Source organism: Condylostylus longicornis, unplaced genomic scaffold (genome assembly GCF_029603195.1).
Source record: "Condylostylus longicornis isolate FDR11 unplaced genomic scaffold, ASM2960319v2 ptg000001l, whole genome shotgun sequence".
NCBI lineage: Eukaryota > Metazoa > Arthropoda > Insecta > Diptera > Dolichopodidae > Condylostylus > Condylostylus longicornis.
In genome coordinates, this window is record NW_026577970.1 from 2,108,871 (window position 1) to 2,133,435 (window position 24,565).

At 25.6% G+C, this 24,565-nt stretch overlaps 1 long non-coding RNA gene across 1 annotated transcript in view; it reads right to left on the reverse strand.

Moving 5' to 3' along the window:
* Nucleotides 1-24,565, reverse strand: part of LOC129616221 (uncharacterized) — a 79,381-nt gene that overhangs the window by 36,114 nt on the left and 18,702 nt on the right. Inside the window, exon 2 of the long non-coding RNA XR_008697525.1 lies at nt 545-667. This is a non-coding gene — a long non-coding RNA (uncharacterized LOC129616221). The remainder of the gene's footprint in view (nt 1-544; nt 668-24,565) is intronic.

Sequence of the window (24,565 nt, forward strand, 5' to 3'; positions counted from 1 at the left end):
GGACAATAGAAAGTTAATTTTTTTTAAATAAATAATTACGTATATTATTATAAAATATATTTTCAAGTTTAATTTAAATAATTTCACCACCTCAAGTATTCCGCTAAATTCATAATGATAGCCAAAAATTAATACTTATGGAAAAACGGCTAAAGAAAATAAATACTTTGCTTTGGAATGCGATCAGGAACGGAACCCATAGTCAGCAGTGCAAACTGCTTTCTAAAAAAACTGCTTTCTTTTTTAAATAATGAAATAACGCTGATTTCTAAATTATAGACGCGTGCAAGTATAATGTACGCAAACTTGCAAGAAATTAGTGCAACCACTTTCTCTTGTTATAGATTTTTTTTAGTTTTTTTATAAATTTATCAAAAAATTATGACTGTTGTAATAAAAGCAATGTTTGTTTTGTTAAAATATTTCATAAAGAACATACCCACATATATAAACAAATTTATATAGCATTTAATATCTACATTTAGAATTTTAATTTTTTTTTAAATTTATTTAAAAAAAAAAGAAAAACTTTTTAAACACTTACATAAAATCATTGTAATATTAAAATTCAATCAAGATTCTATTCTATTTTATTTTCATCGCCTTTACTCTAACGTTCCTCATAAAAATTCCATCAGCATAACACGAGCACTTTGCAAAAGGAAGACTAAAAAACACAAAAAAAAAATAAGAAATTAAAAGAAAATAAAAAGTATCCTCAGGAATTTTAATTTGTTTTCTATAGACAGGCACGATGTACGTGCAAAAAATTATGCAGTAAGTACCGTAAGTATGAAACAATAGTGTAGAAAAGCATTTAGCAATGTACACAATTAAAAAATTACATTTTTACATCAATTATAATTTAACATTAAAATTTTATATATTTTCAAAAAAGCATTTTAGATGAGTTCCTTGCATAAATTGTACACATATTTTTCCTCATAAAAAATTTTCTTAAAATGTGTCCTGTTCGTTTTTATATGCTTTTCCTATATGTGTATATAGAAAGTAATTATTTCATATTCAAAGTATACGTTTATAATATATAAGAATCATTTCTTAAGGTACTTTTAAATACTATAGGATTAATATAGAAGTTCATGAGAAATATACATTCAATCCTTGCAAGAATTTTGTGAAATATGGTTTATATTTTATGTATCAATGCTTGCGATCAAACATAAAATTCTGACTTCTACATTGAATATGTAGAACTACATCGTTTTTAGCACTTTTCCAAAAAATTTTTTTGAAAAAACTGCTTATTAGTTTCACTCTGTCCGTCCGTCCGTCCGTGGACACTTTTTTTGTTTACAAAACTTCTACACCCTTACACCCTTGAAGATAGAAAGCTGAAATTTTATACGTACATAGATCTTTACTAAAAACTTACTTCCGTAGAACAAAATTTTTACCTGTCTCCTCCCCTCTAGAAGTTATACCCCCCCAAAACCCTAAAAATGGCCTTTTTTAACTATTTGTTGCAATGAAACCATAAGCATTTTTGAAATTTTGCAAACGCAGAAAGGCAGCGGCTTGCTTTCCCTAGCGCCGTATACTATAGTTAAATTTTAGAAAAACAAAATAGCCGTTCAAATTTACCGTTATCTAAAGTCCTTTTTTTCCAAATTTTTGATGTCGTTTTTCTTCTAGACCCCAGTCTGTAGAAGCTTGAAATTTTAGGTACTTTTAGACATTAACAAATAGTTCATTTCGTTAGAAGAAAATTTTTTTCCATCTCCACCCCCTCTCAAGTTATCGCCCCTTGAAATTTGTAAAATTTGAATTTTTGACGCCTTATATTTCCGAAACCGCACGTTTTTTCAAATTTCTATAAACACAAAAAGCTAACGGTAAATTCCATGACATTAAAAAATATAATTATTTTCCTTAACTCACACAATTAACCCTTAAAATCGAGCATTATGTTAACCCCTTTTTATATTAATTTTTGCTTTATTTCAAATACTGCTTAAATCGTTCATCCTAAAAATATGCAATCCTAGAAAGAGTTTTGTATATGAATGAAAATAATTTTAATAGTGTGATAGGTATACATAGACTGTATTTAAAAGCAGAATTTTCACTTGTTGAAGGGAAAAGTGCTACAATACAAACCATTGGTTTGACCCAACTTTATTTAATAAATACTCGTATATTCATTTATTATAACTATTAATTTTACCACATATATGTATTTTCTATTTATATGATACTATAACAACTAAATTAAAAAATTTCTTAATACTTTGAATTAATATTTAATCTTAATACTATTTATAAACCATATTACATTTATTGGTACTTATACATTGTATTTTGTTCCCTAAAAATATGCAATGCCAAATAAATTTTTTATTACTGTCAAAAATGTTTGATCATACAAAAAAAGGAACATAAACTATATTGATATGAATACCGTAAATATAGTATATCGAATACCGTAACTATAGTAAATTGTAGTGTTTATCGAATAAGTTTTACAGGGTGCAAGAAAATATTATAAGAGTGAAGACATATACGAAAAATTATAGAATTTCGTCTAAACCTTTTAATCTATTTAACAAAATTTTATTTCACTTGTTTTTTTAATTTCGGATCCGGCATACAATTTTCTAAACGTCACTCATTGAATAAGTTTACATAATTATCATAATTATCGAAAAATAATTATAACTAATACAAGAAGAACCGGAATATATGCTAACATACAAAATCTTATATAAAACTAAAATTTAAATTGCGGCATTTGTAGTTACAGTCATTAATAGTTGACACAAAGAATTATTTTTAAAGTTATGTAAAATTTATTTGCTTTTGATGTTGGAGCAGGAAAAAATCGACAGAAAATTAACATAAATAATAACCAAAATGTTGTGATAATAAGTTAAGAAATACACTTTTAGTAACTTAAGTATACTTTTGCCAATAACTTAATTATATATGGAAACCACTGTTCCACTGTATGGAGTTTGTAGTATTCTGATTTCTTCTAATCTTGACAAACTTCATACAAGAGTAAATTGTTTAAGTAATCTAAAGAATTTATTATTTTCTAAATAGATTATTAATTACAAATCAATACACAATACAACTCCTAGTACAGCGAAAAAATTTTAAATGACGTTATGACTGTAACAATGTATAAATTTTAATATTTACAAAAATATTAAATACAAATATAATGTGAGATCATTAATCATATTTTTCACTAAAATCATGACATATGAATTTCTCAAAAAAATTTTAATCCAAAAATTCACAACGAAACACGTTGACATTTTTAAATATTCTGAAATTTTATTGACGTTATTAATATTAAATGAAAGATAAATTTTCTAATATATATACATATATACTCAGGCCTGATTTCTCTTATACCTTAATATCATCTTTTATATCGTCCATTATTAAAACTTATAATAAGAAAAAACCCTAACCTTTTTGGGATATTTAATAAATTTTACAGTATGTTAAAAAAATATATCACAGTAATTGAACCACGCATCAAGAAATTACGTTATGCTTTTTGATTCAGAGCATATCAAAATTTTTTACAATTAAAGAAAATTTTCAAATTTTTTTAATATAGCCCTTTATTACTGCAAGATATTTAGTATTAGTAAGCTTTTTCTAAAAAGTTACAGTTTTCATTTAAATAAAATACACTTGTTATTTAAATATTAAGACAAATTATTATGCAAAATTTAAAAATATTATCGAAAGTCCAATTTAATTCGTCTATGCCACAAAATCAGGCAATTAATGTTATAATCATCTCGATTTTCCATATTTCGTGATGTGTTTTGACATAATTGATTGTTTTGACAAATTTGAATATTTGCTCTCTAGAAAGTTACAATTCATTTGGAAATCACAAGAAATGTTAAAATAAAATTCATAGCAGTTTTTTATTAAAATTATGTGAGCAAATTAATAATGAAAATTATGTAGTTTTTGATTCTGTTAAGTACTGAAACATAACAACCACTATTAACGAAATTTGCTCTACTTACAGTTATTTGTTCTTCAGTTTTTATATTTGATTATTTAGCCCTATATAAAAATTAGCCCTATAATTTCAATAATTTTAAAAGCAGTGCCATTTTACTTTTTAAGTTCTTTGATAGTTCGTTAGCCATTAACATTATTGCCAGAATCGTAAAATAAACAGTGTTTACTATTTTATTTGGCATTTACTACCCATTTCGAAAAATTTGACAAGCTTAACCTAATTACTTTTTAAACTAAAGTAGACACTAGCAGACAGATACAGTAAGTGCAAATACAATTTATTTGTGAAACTACTATGACTCTGCGTAAATATTAGAATTTTACTTGCATAATATAGAGAAATAATTTAGTATTCGTTTACGAAAACCATGTTTCATCAAATAATTATTATAAAAAATTATAATGATTTTCATTTCATAAATTAAACTAGAATTTTAATCAAACCTAATTTTGCTTTCCTATTTTCAGTTTTAAATTTTTTTTCTCTTTCAAAATTTAAAAACTACATTCTGAAAAGAAGAGACCATATTAACAAACAAATTTCAAAATATAGATACTATGCGGTCTGCAATACAAGTACATATGCAAAATTTCTCTAGAGAAAATCCCAATTACTTTAATAAATTAAAGTGATCCTAATTTAAATAAAATAAATGTGGTCAAAATGTGACATACGTAATATAAACAATATACACATATGTAGTAGCATATTATGTTTATTTAATATTACATTTATAATACAACATTCATATATTTAGAATCATGCAAATTTAATGGTATTGCTGTGTAAGTAATTTGTATTAAGCATAAAAAAATTTTTATGTAAATATACGAGCATTTTATTTGGTCCATCAATGTGACAAGGATTTAAAAACAAAAAAAAAACAAGATTATCAAACCTCCATTTGTCTTTTTGAAGGATTTTATCAGTAAAAATGTAAGCACGTTTTCCCATTAATATATACACATACATACATATATAATTCGTTTTTATTTCTAAATAAAAACTGAACAAAATAAAAAAAGTTCAAGGTCCGATTGGTCGGTATAGTTTTCTTTTCATTGTTTGTTGCATATTTTTAGAGTAACAAAAATCAATCACTTTCATGTAAAATATTGCTTATGCATATGTATGTATATATAACATTTTTACATATTTACTCAAAATACAAAAATATTAAGAAAGCTTCAAAAAATTCTTAGAAAATTTGGAAGAAATATACTAAGTTCATTTTCTACGTAGCAAATATCGAACTCTTATGTTCATAATTCCATTTTCTTTGTAATATTTAATACAAATCGCTCTATGCTAAGTTTTGAATATTTGAAAATTCTTATTTATTAGAGTTGATCAAGCATATTGTAAAATGTTCAGGATTAGATGAAGTTCCTGAAGTAAAGCCAAAATGAGCCTAAGTGTAAACTAGCCTATAAACCTAATGAGCCCTTGCTGAAAAATATTTCGTTTTACTTATAGACTGGTAATTCGTATAATTCTTCTTACCATATATTTGAAATTGAATTGAATTCTAAAATAGCATATTTTACTTTAGAAAACGAATCTTATAAGCTTTAAAATGAGTAAACAAAGTTGGAAGTATCTGTCAAACCTTCGAAATTATAAGAAATTATTATAAACGAGAAAAAAAAGTAGAGTTGACTTTGTCAACTCTGTGATACCCGTACGAATTTGTGATCCTATGTGCGAATAACTAATGTGCCATAACTAACTATAGGGCAGACTATGACTTTAAGTTGCCGTATTACCATATTAATTTATGCAAAATTTCAGTACTATGTGTTTTTCAAAATACTGGTTGTGCCAAACTACTATTGAAGTTGTATGTCAGCTACCAGAAAGAGCCAAGAAATTTTAGCGAATTTTATCAAGCACATCGGCCCTAATAATATATTCACTTGTGTGAAATCTCAATATCACAGCTTTTATAGTTTCTGAGATAGAGCCAAATAACTTTTGAAGTTGTATGGCAGGTACCAGAAGGAGCCAAGTAATTTCAACGACTTTTATGAGACACATTGGCCCTACTTATATATTCCTTTGTGTGAAATTTCAATACCATAGCTTTAATAGTTTCTGAAATATAGTCAAATAACTTTTGAAGTTGTATGGCAGGTACCAGAAGGAGCCAAGTAATTTCAACGACTTTTATGAGTCACATTGGCCCTACTAATATATTCGTGAAATTTCAATACCACATCTTTTATAGTTTCTGAGATATAGCCAAATAAATTTTGAAGTTGTATGGCAGCTACCTGAACCGGTACCCCGATCACGTCCAATTTAAATAGGGTTCTGGCACTTACTACAATAAATCATTTGTGAAAATTTGGTGAACTTAGCTCAATTAGTTTTTGAGTTATCGTTCAGACGGACGGACGGACGGACGGAGGGACAGACAAAGCTAAATCAACTCAGAATTTGACGCTGATCAAAAACATACACTTGAGTCTATATCTAACACCGTTATTTCTTAGCGTTACAAACGGTAAGGCAAATTTAGTATACTCTTCGAACATACGTTCGTACGGGTATAAAAATGCAAAGAGATAAATGATTTTAACAAAAACAAACTCGAAAACAACATTGAAAAAGAAAAATATATTTTCCTACTTTTTATTCGTAGAACTTCAAAGAAATATTTTATTCTGACAACAATATCAAACTTGCACACTCTGTATTATATTACCATATATGTACATTAATGGGACAGAGAAAAAATTATTAAAACAACATTTATGAGACAACACTTTATCAAACTCTATTGTAACAATATTTGAATTACTAAATTATCAAGATTTGCTAATTACCTATAATTGTTAGTCAAATAAAGTAAATATTTTACTTAAAACTATGAAGTAACAAAAATAAGTAAAGTACAAAGAATATTCTAACATTATAACGCACAATACTATGTATCTGTCTTGTCATACTTGCTCAACTATTATTGACTGACTAATTAGATTACCAAAATCATTCTGAAGTCAATTGAAATTAAGTTAATTGGAGATGATACAGCAATATTATATAAAATTGAATAAATTGACTAAAAACTTAAAATTTAAATTTACTGTTAACCTTAAATATAATTAACCATTATGTATAATTTTAAAGTTTTTAAACAGCCTGGTCGTCTGTCTGGAAGCCAGTTTAAAGGAACTCTTACATCCATTAACAAGTAAGCTAAAATTTTATATGCAAATCAATCTAAGCAAAAGTTATTATGTAGTTTTAGAAATTGTGGTAAGAACTTATCTCTCGCCCATCTTTGAGTACGTGAAAGTTTTCGCTACGCAATGCGGCTATAAAGCAAACCAACAGTAGGTACGAAAATTGAACGAAACGTAGCGCCACCAGATATTTTCGTTCTTAACCTTATACTCGTCGCATGAAGGATCTTATGTGACTCCCTTGGGGTGACATCGGATCAGTAATGGGTCTTATATTTGGGCGAACACGACAGGACATAATGCCCATAGAACGCCCCGGTAGCGATCTCTACTGTAACGAGGAGAAAGAGGTCTCACTCACCTCATATGTTGTAAACACACATTAAATGATGCCAGAATGCATGCATCTATTGGTAATTTATTGTCAATTAAAAGCTGTTTATATCTTACATATGTTGTTTGAGATATAGACACAAGCGTATGTTTTTATAGCGTCGAATTCTGAGTGGATTTAGTTTTGTCGGTCGTCCGCCCGTTCGCCTATCCCAACGACAGCTCAAAAACTAATTGAGCTAAGGTCATCAAAATGTTCACAAATGATTTATTATAGTAAATGCCAGAACCCTATATTTAAATAGAATATAATCGAGGTAGTGGTTCGGATAGCTGTCATATAACTTGAAAATCTATTTGGCTATATCTGGTAATTATAGAAGCTGTAGTATCGAATTTTCGCAGAAGCACATATATTATTAGGACCATTGTGTTTGATAAAAATCATTGAAATTGCTTGTCTCCTTCTGGTAGCTGCCATAAAACTTGAAAAGTTATTTGACTATATCTTAAAAACTGTTCAACCTACTTTACTGAAATTTTGTAAAATTAAAGATGGTAAAGTGGCAGCTATATTCATTAAAAGTTGTTGAGATCTCCTTAGACCTTGTGATAGCTGCCATACAACACCAAAAGTTATTTGGCATTATCTCAGAAATTATTGGAGCTATTATGTGGAAATTTCATGAAAACAAATGTATTATTAGGGCTGTTATGTGTGATACAAATCGTTCATATTTCTTGACTCGATGTCGTAGCTACCATGCAAGTTCAATAGCAGTTTGGCCATATCTTAGAAAATATTGAAAACAAAACACTGAAATTTTGCATAAATTAATATGGTAATACATCAAACTTAAATTCTGTCCCATAATCAGCTATGACATATATACTCGCACATAGGATAACAAATACAAATTCACGAGTATCACAGAGAGCGGACACGGTCAACTCTATTTTTTCTCGATTTTTTCTCTATGTACTAATTTTTCTTATACTTAACTATTGCTGTTATGTTAAGTTCGATAGTAATATTATACCAAACTTGAACACAAAAATATGTATACACAAATTTTATATACATTTATACGCTTATGTACATTATATAACGTAATAAATTAAGTAGGTAAGTGTATAATACTTAAATTGATTTTTAAATTTGCTTTGATTTTAAATATCAAACCAATAGATATAGGTAAATTATTTAATTATTTAAACCTTAAAAATGTATTACACCTTCGTAAAAATATTAAATTACAAATGCGTTATAATGTTAAAGCCCAGTTTTGGGAAGAGGAAAGCAGAAGTCCTTTGAGACACACTTCTTTTTGCAAGTAGCGAATGGCAAACGGATTTGAAGAATGTAAATGCCAATGGGATTTTTACAGATTGATATAGAACTTAAAATTTTTCATTTTATTTTGTTAGAATAAAATGTTTTTTATTTTTTTTTTAATAATGCTTACAATTATTTTTTTTGTTAAAAAAGTCTGAAATTTCAATAAAAATTTCAAGTTTTAAACGAGTTGTGAAAATTGATTTCTGACTCAATTTTCAAAACAAAATGTACTGCTTTCCAAGCTATTGATGTGATATAGATTTTTTACTTTTATGTTTTGTGGTATACTCAATGCCTAAAAAGCATCTACATAATAAAACAGGAAAACAAAATGTAAAAAATTTGTAAATTCTTAATTTGAATTACTGAACAACGACTTCCATTCAATCAATCGAATTATTTGTTTTGAGAGTATTTATTTACTTTTTTTATGTTCTTTTTATTGGGTTTCATTAATTTTAATGTCCCTGTCAGAATCAAATAAAACACACAGAGAATAAGAATAACATCAATAAAAAAGAAAGTTAAAAAAAGAATTGACGTATGTATAAGCACCGAAACAGAAAGAAAGGACATTGAATACAATAATTGTACATATTATATTATGTACATATACCTAAATATGTACACAAGTTCGTTTATTTACAGTTAGTTTCCTTTAAGAATTTTCAAAAAAAAAAAAAGAAAAAGCATTAAAAATAACAAAATAAAGTGAAAATAAAGAAAAAATATCAAAAAGATATACGAATGTCAATACATAGGCGATCATATACTGGTAATCAATTTTGTTTCGTAATTGTGTCAAAGATTCCTTATCTTTTTCTCTTGTCCTTGTACTGCCTGTCTTTGCCTTGTAAACCGGATTTTAAATGAAATCAAAATTAAAAGGAGCATACATACCAACACATAGAAAAATCTTGTTTGTTTTTTTTACTCAAGTTTTCCTATTTTTTTGGTTTTCGATTACACACAATACAAAAGTAATAAATGTTTTCTTTCCATTTAGTTGAGGGTTTCTGCCAACTTAAAGTGATGATTCGTCTTTTTTTGTTGAAAATTATAATAAAAATTATTTAATATTAATACTCGTAATGTAAAGGAAAAGCTAATAAAAAAAATCTGATGTGACCAACACAGAAGCAACTACAAGGTGTATTTTCTAGTTTAGCAAAAGTGTTGCACAATTTAAGATTATGAAAACGGCCTTCAAACACTTCTTTAAAATTTTAATGTCGCAAACTTTTAATTAACATACTTAGAAAAAAAATGCTTTTTAGTTTCGCTCTGTCTGTCGTCCGTCCGTGGACATTAACTTCTACACCCTTGAAGTTGGAAAACTGAAATTTCATACGTACGTATATCTTAATATATCCAATTATTTCCGTAGAAGAAAATGTTTACCGGTCTCCCTCCTCTAATAATTATAACACCCCAAAATTCTATAAATGCCATTTTTTAACTATTTATTGCAGCGAAACCATAAGCATTTTTCAAATGTTGCAAACGCGGAACAGTAGTTGCTGGCATCTTCAACCGCCGCACATCAAGTTGAACCGAACTTTAAAAAAGCAAACTGGCTGCTAAAATTTGCCGTGACATAAAATATTTTTTTTTCTCTTAGATATTCGTATAAATAGCTCATTTCGTTAAAAGAATTTTTGTTTCCACCTCCACATCCATGCAAGTTATCGCTTCACAAAATTTTAAAAATTCAAATTTTTAGTACCTTACATTTCCGAAACTTCAAGGTTTTCTATATTTCTATAAATGCATAAAGCTAACAGTAAATGCCATGTTATTAAAAAATATAATTATTTTTCTTAACTCAATCAATGGCTTGACACTTGCTGAAGGGAAAAGTGCTTCATTACAAATCATTGGCTTGACCCAATTTTATTTTATTTGATTACAAAATAAATTTTATTTATTTATAAAATTTACTTTTTTTTTAACCAATTATTCAATGAAAAATTCATTTAATTTAAGAAATATTATTTTAAAGAAAAAGTTTGAATCTTAAATTTATAATCTTCTTTTATGTCTTAATCTACAAAAATTGTAAACTTTAACCAAATTTTGACAGAACATATAAATAAAATAACGATCTCCAATTTAGAAAGTTTTTATTTCTAGCAAAAAAACGATTATAACCTAAAAGATTACTTTTTTATCAGGAAAATTCAATTAAATTTTTCTAAATCAATAACAATAATTATTTTTATAATTTATTAACAGAGTTTCTTTTGGCAATTTAAAAATTCTTATTATTTCAAGGATATTTTTTATCAACTATCATAAAGACAAGGCTAATAATAAGCTGTAAATTTGATTGAATCAAAAAATTTGTTACAATATCATTCCATAGAAGGAGCAAGTTATCAGCGTGTTTTTCAAGTCGATTGCATTATTTTTCGAAAACTCTTCATTTTCTGCACCCTATATAAAAAAAGATTGTAATTAATTACAGTGTTTTCAAATTAATTATTTTTGAAGAATTTAAATTGTGAAAAAAAAATTCTTGTTTTTTTCAACCTCTAACTTCTTTCTTACATCTTTATTTTATGTTGTTGAACTTTTAGACACACATTGTATGCACACATTAACATATTATACGAGTAAACATTATTTATCTATGCATAAATAATTTATAAAACCATATAACAATTTATTTATGTACAAATAATTTTTGGGGTGACTGTACATAGAATAACTTATAATTTTAAAAATTACATTCTTCGAGAATATATTAAGAAAAATATTTTTCCATTAATGAAAATTTACTTTAAGAAAAAGTGGAAAAAAAGTTAAATTAGCTTAATTACACTTTCAAAAGGAAAATCAACAAAAAAACAATAATATTAAGATTAATTTAAAATAAAAAAGAAGAACAATTTTTATTCCCACTTTGTCTTTTTTTTCCTTTTAAACTCTTTAACTCTTTTTAGCACTTTTCCAAAAATTTTTTGAAAAAAAAGCGCTTATTAGTTCCACTCTGTTCGTTTGTCCGTCCGTGGACATGTTTATAAAACTTCTACATCCTTGAAGATAGAAAGCTGAAATTTAATATATACATAGATCCATAGATAGAGAAAATTAATTCCATAGAACAAAATTTTTACCTATCTCCCACCCAAAACCCTAAAAATAGCCTTTTTTAACTATTTGTTGCAATGAAAACGTAAGCATTTTTCAAATTTTGCAAAAGTAGAAAGGCAGTGGCTTGCTTCTCCTATCGCTTCTCCTATAGTTAAACTTTAAAAATACAAAATGGCGGTTCAAATTTACCGTTATCTAAAATTCGTTTTTTTCAAATTTTTGATGTCGTTTTTCTTCTAGACCCAAGGTTGTAGGAGCCTGAAATTTCAGCCGTTGTTAGACACTAATAAATAGTTTATTTCCTTAGAAAAAATTTTTTTTTCATCTCTACCCCCTCTCAAGTTATCGGCTCTTGAAATTTGTGAAATTTTAATTTTTGACGCCTTATATTTCCGAAACTGCAAACTTTTTCAAATTTCTATAAACGCAAAAAGCTAATGGTAAATTCCATGACATTAAAAGATATAATTATTTTTCTTAACTCAAAATGGCTTAACTTAAAATCGAGTATTATGGTAAGCCCTCTTTAAATTGATTGTTGCTTTATTTCAAAGACTGCATAAATCGTTTATCCGAAATATATGCAATCCCAGAAATAATTTCGTTTATAAATGAAAATAATTTTAATAGTTTAGTAAGTCTAGGTAGACTGTATTTAAAAGCAATATTTTCACTTGTTGAACGGAAATGTGCTACAATACAAACCATTGGCTTGACCCAACTTTATTCTTATATCCTTTTAATTTTATCTTTTTCTTTGATTCAATTTCTTCATCTCATTTTGCCACATTCATAATTTACGGTTTTAATTTATTAAAAAAAAGAAGAAAAAATAATTTGTTTTTACGTTATTCTAGTTAACATTAGATTACATAAACTCTTTCTTGACAATAAATACCAACGCAATTAAAGACGAGAGGGCAATAATAAGATAACTAACAATTTTTAAATTTTTCAGGAGAAACAAAAAACTGTTTTGAAAAGAAACTATAATATTTTTGGCAAAATGTGTCTATATATTTTGAAGTTCTAATAAAACTCAATATTATTTTATAACAAAAAGATAAATTAAACGTTTTTTCATACATAAAAAGCAAAAACAAAAAAATTCATTGTCGGATTCTTGCCCAAAAAGTCGAAATTTGAGGTGATACATTAATAAATTGTTGTTTAAATTTCATTTTCAATCTCCAAATTCACTAGTCAGTAGAAGATTTTATATTTAAAAAAAATATCATCTTGAGGAACATATTTTTCATCCTAATTGCATCACATCTGTATACTTTTTTGAGTTGATTGGCAAGGTTTCTTCACGCAATAGTCGTGGTTAAAATGGGTTTCCACTAATATTAACTTAAGTATATAGCGTCTGCACCGAAATGGCTAATTGAAGCTGTGACACCACGAGTACTTGAAATAGATTTATTTATAGGTGAAATAGATTTATCGCTTTTTTCTGATGAAGTAGATGACTCATATTCAGGTTCTGAAATACTAAAATTTTAAATATATATATTTAATATTTCAACAAAAAAACAAAGTTAAATGTAATTATATCGAAAAAAAACGCAACTGATATGCAAACAAATTGTTAAGAATATGATCCAAAACAGACAACGCAAAAACATTTTGTAGGATGACTTTAGTGCATAAAGAAGACAATTGCATATTTTATCTGGTTTGTACAGTAAAAGTATATGGCACATAACTAAAAAATTTATAGAAATGCTTTAATAATACATATTCTATATCTGGTTTTAGTTTAAAATGATAGGTTTTCTATTTTTATTCTAAATAATTGAAAAAAGACATTTCGCCCAAAAGTGTAGTTATTTGGGTTTTGCCGTCACAACTTCAATTTAGAATTGAAAAATGTTCATTTGAAACGAAATTAAAAATAGAACGAGAATAGTAGATAAAAAATTAATATGGCAAATTTATTTGCACAATTCTGATCTTAAAATTCTCCTGAAACTTTTCTAATTATTAAACTTTTCTGACACTAAAGATTAGGCAATTCTTGAAATAAAGGCAATGGCGAATAATTAGTCTAAACAATGATTTTAAATAAAATTTTAAATTTAATTTATTATCTAATTACAATTTATTAATTCAAACAATTCTAATAACAATTCTAATAAAAACCTTGGTCTGATAGGCTTATAGCAATACGGCGTTTACGATGCTATTATAATCTCAGAATATTAATTTTGTTTGTGTAATATTTTGTGACATCCTGAAAATCAAATTGCAAGTTACAGTTGAGGAAGTACTGTTGCGTCTGTGAAAATTACATGGTTTGAATAACATACGTTTTTTTTGAACATAAAAACATTTAGTGTTAGTAATAACATTTAGAAACTTTTTGATAAAAGATAAAATGTTCTTATCCAAAAATCATTTGAATTTGCAAACATTATAGCTACATGTATATTTTGTTTATGGACGCATTACTAAAGTAAAAAGAAATTTCTACCATATTTAAGTATTTAAATGACAAAATATAAAAAAAAAATACTCAATCTATATACCGTACATTATTTCAAAGTTTATCCTGTATTTAATCTATGTTTTCAACCCATATTTTAGCTTTAATAGAAATATGTAAATTAATATTTTATGAAAACTTATATATATATATTTTTAATTTTAAACGTTTTGAATCAAGAGAATAGAAAAAACTTTTTTCCTTCCTCTATACAATTAACTAAGAAAAAATTGTCGCCAAAGATTCTCCTAATATGATAAAAAAGGAAACCAAATACATATATACAAAAATTTAACTAAATCATATGTGCACAAACACATAACATTAAAAAATACTATAAAATTAAGTGAACAACATTGGCAAAAAACACACAAGAAAAACTCGAACCAAATGAGGAAAAAAAAGGAGAAATAAGAAAATGCAAGGATAAAATATTAATTTTACGTTCTGACGTAATTTCTCAAATAAATATTAAACAAAGAAAAAAATTCAATGAAATTTATATCTTATAAGGATGATAATTTAAGTTTCTTCTAATGGTTGGTCCCTTTCCCCTCCTCTCTGATTTCCCTTCTCTTCTAATGGTTTTTTTTATATTATATTTATATCACTTCTGGATCATAAATGTCATTTTAAGATTAACAAAATACGACAAAGTTGCAAAATTTAACAAAATTTTTTAATAAGAAATAGGGAAAAGAGAGATACTCGTGCACGTTGGACATTACCATATAGTTATTACTTTTAATTTCGTTTTGACAACTTTCTATTTTAATAATGTTCACATTTTCCTCACACAAATTTGTGTGCAAAACGGCTTTGCTAAGTTTTTTAAGAACTTTATACTTTCAGGGTCAATTTTTTCAACGGTTTTTATTAATTCATTCACATTTTATTAATTTTTTTCTAAAGAACTTGAAAGAGCTATAGTTGAAATTTCAAAAGAGTAAATTTTCGAACTGACTTATTTTATACATACATATGAGTATTCTAATTCAATTTTTAAATCAAGAATATTATAATTTTTTGGAAAAAACACAGTTGTGCATATGCAAATGACAATATCATGGACAAGGCAAATAAAATAGACATTGCAAAGTTAAGGTAAAAATTCAAGGGAAATCTAAAGCAAAAAAAAAAAAACAAAAATTATTTTCTCAGCAAAAAAAAATAACGCTAATAGAGAAAATAACAAAGCAAAACATAAATTTTTTTTCAGCCTTAATATATGCAATATTATAATTATTCACGTGTGTATATACATACTTATAGAGAGTACGTACCTAAGAAAATAAAAACGTACACGTAAAAATTTCCATTATCCGCATTAAAGGTTGTCCTTGAAATTGTCAATTAATCGGATTTATAAAACCAATACATTTGCATATTGGAATCGTATATTTTACAATATGTACATGTAAATATAAAAGTTATATGCGTTTGGATATATTTTTTTAAGTAACAAGTATATGTATATAATATGTGAGTACATATACATATAATTATTTAGACTGAATATTCATTTAAAATGTGTAAGGTCATTTTCCGGTATTTTCTTTAACTAGATTTTTTTTTCTTCGTTTCTATTACACTTTTATATTTTCTTATAATTAAATTGAAATGTAAAAAATAAGGTAGTTACACGTATACGGCTTTGTTTTTTCTTTTTGAGTAATTTTGTTTTCGTTTTTGCTTTCACTGAAAATGTTGTACACTATTTTACTGATACAGAAATTTTATAACATGGAATCATAGTGAATTTTTTCTTTGAATGTATTTGTATGTAAGTATATGTGGTTTTAAAATATAATTTGTTTTATCGAGCAAACGTATTTCAAGTAAACTTACTTAATTAATACTTAATTTTTGAGAAAAAACTTGTAAATTATTTAATTCTCAATTATAATTTAAAAGTTTTGTAAGGCAAATTAAACTGAAAAAAAAACAAGCAAAACCACAAACCAGTCCAATTCTATTTACTACTAAAAATCTGCCAAAATCGGTTTAACAAATTTAAAGTTCAAAATTAATTATTGGTTTTGAAACAATTTTTAGCACATTGCACTTTTCTGCAAAATGTGTAATTAAGCTAACATTAACCAAATTTATTTAACATGAAAGTTTACTTATTAAAAATTTGAATTTTATAAAGTAAATAAAAAACTATCAAAGTCAACTCAGTGGGTTTTTGCTTGTAAACATACATTTATAAATTATGTCAGGATGTATGCGTGTATTGGTAATTTATTGTCAATTAAATGCTGTTTTTTTTTCTCTGTACTCCCTGTTTTTATACTTAACTATTGCTGTAATGTTAAATTCGATACTAATCTGTAAATCGATTTTTTACCAAACTTGAATACATAAATATGTATATACAAATTTTATATACAGTTATTCGCTTATGTATATTATAGAACGAAATAAATTAAGTAGGTAAATGTATAATATTTAAATTGATTTTTTAATTTCCTTTATACCAATTGACTATTAATATTATTTACCCACATAACATATTTATATAGATTATAAATATCAAAGCAACATTCAATAGATATAGGTAAATTAATAAAAAAAACAAAAGAAAAACATTATAAGTTTGAAATGAATGTTTTTCTGGAAAAATTACTTCATTATATGTAATGTTAACACAAAGTTGAAACTTTACTGCTTGAATTAGATATACTCTAAATTAGACTATAAATATATTTATTATATTTCCAGGAAGCCCAGCCAGAGTTTTGAATTAAAATAATTCTTAAAAAATATATTTATGTAAATAATAAAAAATTGAATGGAGGAACAAACAAGTATCACGAAATTTATGCAATAATTTCATTAGAGCCTATACGTAGATATTGTAAACATAATTGACTGACTAAGAATTTATAACCGGTATAATATTCAAATTCGATTAAAAGTTTTAAAGGCAAATTTTTAGCAAAAAATATTCAAGAGATTTCATAAAATCAAAAAACCCGTAATTTTGCTTATAAACAAAATAATAGAAATACGAGTATGTATGTATTTTTTTTTTAATTTTCTAAGAAAAAACAAAACAAAAATCAACAAAATCGTCAGAAATGAACAGTCAAAATTGAGTCAAACTGATAGCTTTTAAAGAAGGACTTTTCCTGTGAACAAGTGAAAATACTGCTTTTTAAAGCAACCTACATTATTTAATTAATTTACTATTACTAAAATATGTATATTAAATTGTTGCATACATTTAGGACGAGCCAAAAAAAAAATTTCAAGGTAGCATTTTATAACATTAATAAATAATAATTATTAACCATCAAAATGATCGAATTGGACCGTTAAGTGACTTAAGATAAATAATTATATTTTTTCATATTGTGGCATTTTCCGATAGATAGGATAGTTTCGGATATATAAGACACTGCAAACTCAAATTTTACGAATTTCGAAATGTGATAACTTAGAATGTTTGTCGTTTCGATCCAATAAAAAAATAAAAAAATTTCTTGAGTGAAGCTAATAACAACTTTCCAAGTTTTTTTTTTGAAAAAGTCCTAAAAAAATAAACAACTTGATGTTATTGTTCAGTTGTACTGAGATACGATTAAGGTCTTGTAATATTAACTTATTTAAAATTTTAACGAACTAACATTTTGGAAAATAAAAAGAAAATATCAATGTATATTTCTAAAGGTCAAAAATATTTACAAAGCAAATAAAGTAGTTTTTATTAAATTAAAAGAATTAAAACTAAATTGGGTATAAAAGATTATATTAAAGGACATTTGAGGACATTTTATATTATTACACATATAATATGATATAATCATAAACTTTATTTTTTAATCAAGGTCAAAAAAATTTCTTTTGTATAGGATTTGATAATTTTAATTAGAAATAACAATTAATTTAATGATCATTCGAATAAAATATACGAAAAATACACTTGAAATTTCAATTTAATAAGTTAAGTAGCTTATATAAAGAAATCTTACCAAATTATCGTGTATATTCAATTGATTTTTGAATTGTTAAGTTTTTTTTTTTTTGCGTTATAAATAAAATTCTAAGTAAAATGAAAAATGATAATAAAATTTCATAACATAAAATTACTAATAAGATTTATTTTTGTTTAAAGCAATTTAACAATACTAAATCAAAATACAAAATCTATTAAAAGAGCTTAAGTTGTTTCATATTATATTACACTACGAAAATGTCAAGTGTGTAATGTATAATTCAATTGTATAATTTCCGCTATTCTTTTATATTTTGAATGAAAAAAATATAGAAAAAACCTTTAAAACATCAGGCTTTAAAATGAAACGGACATACGAAAGTTTATTCAGCGTGAAATGCTCTTAAACTATAAAAAATACTCATAATTAAAATTTTATTTAAATTTTCCCTAAAATATAAAAATTCTAAATAAAGCATCTTTATATGAAGTTTGGTTTAGTAAATTTATATGGAGTTGGGTATACGAGTAGTAAATATGCATTTAAATTTTGAAAATCATTTTATAAAACATATTCCAAATTGTACTTGAACGCTTTTGTATAAGATAAAAGATTATACTGCGTGACTCTGCAAAGAGTACAGTATTATATATCATTGTTTAGGGTATCGGAAATTCGAAAATGTTTGGAACTAGTTGTCAAAAGTCAACGGTTTTCGAGATACAGGAATTTTACCGAATTTTCACGAAATTTCTACTTTCACTACTACAAGCTTTTTTGCTTATAACTCCTCTTCCAAGAAAGATAAAAGCTTCAAATAAAAAGTTACTGAAACGGCAAGTAAAGTGCTTGAAAGCAACATATTTTGAATTTATGTACTTTCGGAATACCAAGCAATCGAACTTTGGAAAAACACCAATTTTTTCCACTTTATATTTTTTAATTTTCTTTATCCCCACAATTTTGTGTGAACGTTTTAGAAACTTTAATTTTTTTTAATACAAAACTTTTTGGCTTCTTTAATTTGAGTCCTCACCCCTTACAATATATTTTACGGTACAGAAGATATAGCATAAAAACCATTTAAAATCCATGTGAAAATTTTAAGGACTGTAATTAATCAACTAATACTAATTTTTGATCACAATAGTCATTTTGAAATGGCTAAAACGGCTTACGGATTAAAAAACCGGAATAAGCTGGACGCAACTAGCTAGCGTCCTCAGAAAGAGTGAGGGAGATGACAACAGTTGGTCCTTTGAGAAGTTCGGCAATCGTTGGTTCAATTTTGCTCGGAACGCCCCTCAAAAAGATTTTTTTTGTAAAAAGAGGTTCCAAAAAAAATCAAGAATTGTGATTTTACTGTAAAATTTATTGCACTTCAATAAAAATGTTAAAATATCGTTTTTTTAACTAATGTAACGGTTTTTGAAATTGCCAACTGCTTTTTAGAGTGACTCTTTTAATCAAAAAACTACTCTTTTCAAAAACCGTTTATTTGAAACTTGTAACTTTTGCAGAAATAAAGTTATAATCAAAAAAGCATGGTCAAGCAAAAATTTCGTATAAATTCGTTAAAATTCCTGTATCTCGAAAACCATTGAATTTTGGCAACTACTTGTAAAATTTTACCCATTTTTGATGCCGTGAACAATGATATATAATATTGTATTTTTTACTGAATCGCCCTCTATATATATATTTCAGATTGTTGAGAGTTGGATAGGTGGATGAATTTTCAAAAAGAATATTACTTAGATTACCTACCATTTTATATAATCTTTTGGAATAATATCTTCTTCCTTACTCCTCTTAAAAGCATTACGGCCTTCCACTTGACTTTTTAGAATCAAGTTTCATTTTCATAAATCATTGAGTTAACAAGGCGGGTGACTAGTTTGATGTAGTTTTTTCTTTTATAATAAATATTGAAGGGTATTGAAATTTATTGTTTAGATTTAATCGAATATTATGGGCCTAGGAATAATTATTTTTATATTATTATGTATTAAACTGTATAAAATGGAGTACAATTTTTATAGTGTTCTGACCTTGAGCCCAGACCATTCGCCTACAAGGCTGTTGTCGTAATAACTGCGCCGTTGGTGAAATATTGGCGCCATTGGTGAAATTATAATATTCTAAATGTTAAGAATAAAAATTATTAAAAATATTTTTTTTAATGTACAGGAAACTTAACTAAAAACGTAAAATATATAAAAAAAAAATTTTCTTTTTTGCTTTCACTCGGTTTTATTGAATATAAATTCTGTTCGCTTTTTCGTAATAGAAAAAAAAAATCAATTTTTTATAAAACAATATAACGGCGATTATTGTAACCATAACCATAATCATAAGGATCAAAAGGGAAACACATAAAGCAATTTAAAACTATATTCCAAGGATTAATTTTTCTTTATTTTTCACTTTCATTTTTATTATTATTGCACACAGACACACTCCAAACAAAAGATCCTTTTTGTATTTTTATACACCATACCACAACAAAGAATTTAATATTTTATGTAATAACTACCCATTTGCATTTTGTTGGGCTTATTGAAAATTTAAAAAAAAATAAAGCAACGATTTTTTATCTATTAAATTTTATAAACATTGTAAAAAAAAATTTAAAACAGTCACACCCTAATAAAATGAACTCTAACTTACTGAAATATTTTGCCCCACTTATAACTAAAATTCTGATGGTATTTTTTGTATTAATTCAATTAATCCATAATACATTTAAAATGCATACGCACAAACACTCAAATTCGAATTAAAATATTTTTAATAACTGAGTTTTTCTCTTTCTCCAACTTCATTTATCTTGCTTAGATTTGACGGCTTTGTTTCATAACCCATAACTATATTATATATTTATGCTTCATGTATACATAACTTACTGACTCTCTAAATTATTTGTTTAACTATAGTATAACACTTTTGCAATAAATGTAAAATCGATTATCAAATTAATAAAATTTAATTATCTTTCTATATCTGTACAATGCCATAACTAATTTTAAATAATTTCTAGAAATCCATTTTAGAAAAAAACGCCATACAAACATAATGCTACATTAATATCTGTACATTACAACCCATAAATTTTTATGAAATTTTTAATGTTTAAGAAAATATTTAACTAAATTTCTCATGCATTAATATTATTTATCAATATTATTTGCAAATAAAATATCATTTCTCTTTTTGTATAAAAGAATCTAAATAGTTCAATAGTATTATACAAAACTCGATGATATTTAAGAGTTTAATAATTACGTTAGCTTTAAACTAATAGTGATCTTTGAAGAAGTTAAATAATCTCCACAAACTTTAAAGCTTCCGATTTAAGAATTGACAAATTGAATTCTTTTTTTTCATTAAAATCACTGATGAAAAATAATTTTCACTCGATTTCAATTTACATTTACATTATGATCAAATAAGCTACAGTATTCCAATATGAAACCGAAAAAAACGTTTTAGAGTTAGCAACTTGCAGTTAATTACAACAACTTTTAATCTACAGTATCAGATCCAAATCCTAAATGGTTGCAACTACTTAAGTTTGTTATGTGAATTGAAGTAATTTAAATAATGAAATACCTAGATTGTTTGAGAGTTGTATTTTCGCTTGTTGAAGGGGAAAGGTCTACTTTACAAACGATTGGTTTGAAACCATTTTATTAATCGAATATGTACATGTGAAATTTCAGCTTTCTTTCTTCAGGTTCGAAAAGTTTTGTAAACCTGTTCACGGACGAACGGACGGACAAAATGAAATTAATAAGCACTTATTTTCAAAAAATTTTTGGAAAAGTGCTAAAAATTCGATTAAGGAAGTAATCTTATGGTTAGCATTATTTTCAGTTTGCAAAGAATGTTCTCTCAGCTCTCTCAGAAGTAAATATTAAAAACAAATCCATTAACTGCGAACAGTTATATATATGTATATATAACTGTGGCCGTACTGGTGGCCGTCTATATTTTTATTAATTCAAAATAAAAATGAAAAAAATAAATTAAATTGTAGCAATATTTTTTTTAAAATATTTTTTCGAATTCGCAGAATAACTACGATTTTAATTATAATTTTATTTTTTACAATAAATATTAATTTTTTTTTATATATTTTTATATTCTCTCTTTTTTTATTGTCCACTTTATATTTTTTATTTACATACATAAGTACATTTAATAAAAACGTTTTCGTTTTATTTTTGTTTCCATTCCATTCACAAATTTGTCATTTAAATTTTCACCAAAAAAAAAAAAAACACGAAAAGCAAAGTAAAAAAGGAAAAGTGAAAAGAGTAAAGAAACAAAGATATCATCGCCTACATTTTACATTACTAAACTGCACGTTCCATTGATTTTATTTGGACGCCTAAGGTAACTAACATCATTAATATGTTTTTTTTTTAAATTCCACTCTATGTGTTTTTATTATATTCAAAATGATGGTTATGGCATTATAGTCATTTATATTTTTTTTGTCCCCTCAAAATTTTTATCTTTAACATTTTTTTTTGTTGCATTATAAAAATTTAAAAATTTACTGAATATAAAAATAAAATGCTGGTAGATTTATACACTTGAAAAATTTGTTAGTAAAATTAATGCAGCACAATACTATAAGAAAGGACAGACAGTCATCTACAACAATTTCATATAGATACTTTCAAATTATTTTTTAAGAAGCAAAGAATTTAATTTAAAATATAAAATCTTTAATTTTGATTATAATTATTAAAGCTTTGTCGACCCTAGCTATGTCTACATCATCATCATTTTTAGATCAGCTCTAATCACATCTAAAAAATTATTTTCCAAAAAGGTGTATTTAAATAGTTCAATAATTTGCTATTTATACCGACATAAATTTTGACTTTTTAAAATTTTTATTCTATAACCAAACAACAAAATAAAATTTATAGTTTTAAGGAGATTTTAAATTGAAATTTTAAATGTGATCTAAATTTAAAATTTAAATTAAGATTCGATAAATTTGAATATAAATTCGATTGAACTCGATTTAATTTGAACCAGAAGCCTAGATTTCTAGGCAGATACGCTACAAATTATGACGAGAAGATTTAATATTTCTTATTGGAAAGGGGTTTACAAAGTAATTTTTAAATTACCAAAAACACTATATGAGGGTATAGTGTTCTCGGGACAGTAAATGCATTCCTTAAATGTTAATTATTATGAAAATACCACCAACATGATGAGACGCTACCAATTTTTCGTGCCAATTGGTTAATATTGCCAATTTTTAAGAATTAAAGTTTTCGATAAAAAATCAATAGTAACCAATAATATTTTTTTAAATATTTGATAATTTTTTGGGGTGTATATTTATGTATGTATGTATTAAAACTATACATATTTAAACACAAACATATTAAAATACATATATTTATTTTCAAACACTAAAGATGTTCTTAAAAAAATTGTGAAAACGCTTACTTTCTTGTTATTTTTATAATACATATTTAAGTCCTACTTTATTTGGTTTCTTATTTCTTCTTCTTATTACTACTTGTATTATTATAATGATTTTGGTTACAGTTTCGGTTTATTATAAACATTTATAAATATATTTTATTTAATGGAATATTTTTATCTTTTTTTCTATATATCGTTTTTCTCATATTTTTGTGTTTTGTTTTTTTGTCATTTTTTGTTCTCTTCTTAACTCAAGGACATTTTAATCCAACAAGAATAAAAAAAACAAAAACCAATGTATGGAATCAACACTGTTAAAATATTTTTTTAAAATGTTTTTTTTTTTGGTTTTTATATAGCGAAAACAAACATTTGCGAACAAAAAAAAAATAAGCATAAGTACTATATACATACAACAAAATATGTACATTCTTAAGTTTACCCATATATACATATATTATTTTGTATTAATAATATTTATAAGACATTGTAAATTTATGTAAAAGGTACATTTCTACTGGTTTCTTAAGAACACATACTATAACGAACCATTGTGTACCAGCCAGTATAGAAGAAATTTAAAAATATAAAAGATACACAATTCAAAAAATGTGTTTCCTCAAAAAGTTAAAAACTAGAGTTAAGTGTACCCATCATGAATTAAATATTTAAAAAAGTCAAAAAAATTATATAGGCCAATGTCAT